This window comes from Paramacrobiotus metropolitanus, unplaced genomic scaffold, assembly GCF_019649055.1.
Source record: "Paramacrobiotus metropolitanus isolate TYO unplaced genomic scaffold, Prichtersi_v1.0 Parri_scaffold0000115, whole genome shotgun sequence".
NCBI lineage: Eukaryota > Metazoa > Tardigrada > Eutardigrada > Parachela > Macrobiotidae > Paramacrobiotus > Paramacrobiotus metropolitanus.
Genome location: NW_026570335.1, coordinates 152,657 through 156,147, shown reverse-complemented (window position 1 = coordinate 156,147; position 3,491 = coordinate 152,657).

Below are 3,491 nucleotides of genomic sequence, written 5' to 3'. Positions count from 1 at the left end.
AACTCGGTTCAGTCTTTCGAGATTTCACTCGCTCAGCAAAATAGTGGTCATCTGAACAACTTTTAAAAAAAGTCATTTTTGGAAAAAAACCTGACTATAGCCTTTAAAAATCTGGTAAAAAGGCTGAAAAGTTAAATCGAATGAAATGACTGAAAATTTATTTGGCTTAATTTGAGTAACAAAAGTAAGCAATTCAATCTACGACCGTAGATAAGCGGGCTTGAATATGATATCATACAATAACGGTCATATATTTCCATGGATATTAGCTGGTCAGTTCTAGAACATTCCATCATGAAGAATGGAGCTGTTTCGTGCTGGCCTAGCTGGCCACAAACAGGACACATCATTTGCAAGCACGCGATATACATCCGTTGGCGCCACTGAACAATTCTTTTTCGCAATCACATGTTTGAACAAAATCCGGTTTTGTGCTATACCATCCTCTTCCATACGATTGTTCGGTGCGATTCTACGTTGCTCTAGGTAGTTAAAAGCGGTTCAAACTGTTTCTGATCTCACGATAATTACCGTTGACGTGCAAAACAATTCGTCCTTCTAATCCCATGTATGAACGTAATCCGATTTTTTGCTACACCGTTATCATCCATACGACCGTTTGGTGTAATTCCACGTTGCTCTAGGCAGCTACAAAAGATTCACACTATTAGCAACCTCACGGTACATACCGTGACTGGCTTACAAACAGTTCTGTCTGTTATCATAAGCTGAAATCCGTATTAACGTAACTGATCTTTTGGACAGACAGTTTTGCCACTGCCATCGATTCAAAAATATAAAGAACTCGGTTCAGTCTTTCGAGATTTCACTCGCTCAGCAAAATAGTGGTCATCTGAACAACTTTTAAAAAAAGTCATTTTTTGGAAAAAAACCTGACTATAGCCTTTAAAAATCTGGTAAAAAGGCTGAAAAGTTAAATCGAATGAAATGACTGAAAATTTATTTGGCTTAATTTAAGTAACAAAAGTAAGCAATTCAATCTACGACCGTAGATAAGCGGGCTTGAATATGATATCATACAATAACGGTCATATATTTCCATGGATATTAGCTGGTCAGTTCTAGAACATTCCATCATGAAGAATGGAGCTGTTTCGTGCTGGCCTAGCTGGCCACAAACAGGACACATCATTTGCAAGCACGCGATATACATCCGTTGGCGCCACTGAACAATTCTTTTTCGCAATCACATGTTTGAACAAAATCCGGTTTTGTGCTATACCATCCTCTTCCATACGATTGTTCGGTGCGATTCTACGTTGCTCTAGGTAGTTAAAAGCGGTTCAAACTGTTTCTGATCTCACGATAATTACCGTTGACGTGCAAAACAATTCGTCCTTCTAATCCCATGTATGAACGTAATCCGATTTTTTGCTACACCGTTATCATCCATACGACCGTTTGGTGTAATTCCACGTTGCTCTAGGCAGCTACAAAAGATTCACACTATTAGCAACCTCACGGTACATACCGTGACTGGCTTACAAACAGTTCTGTCTGTTATCATAAGCTGAAATCCGTATTAACGTAACTGATCTTTTGGACAGACAGTTTTGCCACTGCCATCGATTCAAAAATATAAAGAACTCGGTTCAGTCTTTCGAGATTTCACTCGCTCAGCAAAATAGTGGTCATCTGAACAACTTTTAAAAAAAGTCATTTTTTGGAAAAAAACCTGACTATAGCCTTTAAAAATCTGGTAAAAAGGCTGAAAAGTTAAATCGAATGAAATGACTGAAAATTTATTTGGCTTAATTTGAGTAACAAAAGTAAGCAATTCAATCTACGACCGTAGATAAGCGGGCTTGAATATGATATCATACAATAACGGTCATATATTTCCATGGATATTAGCTGGTCAGTTCTAGAACATTCCATCATGAAGAATGGAGCTGTTTCGTGCTGGCCTAGCTGGCCACAAACAGGACACATCATTTGCAAGCACGCGATATACATCCGTTGGCGCCACTGAACAATTCTTTTTCGCAATCACATGTTTGAACAAAATCCGGTTTTGTGCTGTACCATCCTCTTCCATACGATTGTTCGGTGCGATTCTACGTTGCTCTAGGTAGTTAAAAGCGGTTCAAACTGTTTCTGATCTCACGATAATTACCGTTGACGTGCAAAACAATTCGTCCTTCTAATCCCATGTATGAACGTAATCCGATTTTTTGCTACACCGTTATCATCCATACGACCGTTTGGTGTAATTCCACGTTGCTCTAGGCAGCTACAAAAGATTCACACTATTAGCAACCTCACGGTACATACCGTGACTGGCTTACAAACAGTTCTGTCTGTTATCATAAGCTGAAATCCGTATTAACGTAACTGATCTTTTGGACAGACAGTTTTGCCACTGCCATCGATTCAAAAATATAAAGAACTCGGTTCAGTCTTTCGAGATTTCACTCGCTCAGCAAAATAGTGGTCATCTGAACAACTTTTAAAAAAAGTCATTTTTTGGAAAAAAACCTGACTATAGCCTTTAAAAATCTGGTAAAAAGGCTGAAAAGTTAAATCGAATGAAATGACTGAAAATTTATTTGGCTTAATTTGAGTAACAAAAGTAAGCAATTCAATCTACGACCGTAGATAAGCGGGCTTGAATATGATATCATACAATAACGGTCATATATTTCCATGGATATTAGCTGGTCAGTTCTAGAACATTCCATCATGAAGAATGGAGCTGTTTCGTGCTGGCCTAGCTGGCCACAAACAGGACACATCATTTGCAAGCACGCGATATACATCCGTTGGCGCCACTGAACAATTCTTTTTCGCAATCACATGTTTGAACAAAATCCGGTTTTGTGCTGTACCATCCTCTTCCATACGATTGTTCGGTGCGATTCTACGTTGCTCTAGGTAGTTAAAAGCGGTTCAAACTGTTTCTGATCTCACGATAATTACCGTTGACGTGCAAAACAATTCGTCCTTCTAATCCCATGTATGAACGTAATCCGATTTTTTGCTACACCGTTATCATCCATACGACCGTTTGGTGTAATTCCACGTTGCTCTAGGCAGCTACAAAAGATTCACACTATTAGCAACCTCACGGTACATACCGTGACTGGCTTACAAACAGTTCTGTCTGTTATCATAAGCTGAAATCCGTATTAACGTAACTGATCTTTTGGACAGACAGTTTTGCCACTGCCATCGATTCAAAAATATAAAGAACTCGGTTCAGTCTTTCGAGATTTCACTCGCTCAGCAAAATAGTGGTCATCTGAACAACTTTTAAAAAAAGTCATTTTTTGGAAAAAAACCTGACTATAGCCTTTAAAAATCTGGTAAAAAGGCTGAAAAGTTAAATCGAATGAAATGACTGAAAATTTATTTGGCTTAATTTGAGTAACAAAAGTAAGCAATTCAATCTACGACCGTAGATAAGCGGGCTTGAATATGATATCATACAATAACGGTCATATATTTCCATGGATATTAGCTGGTCAGTT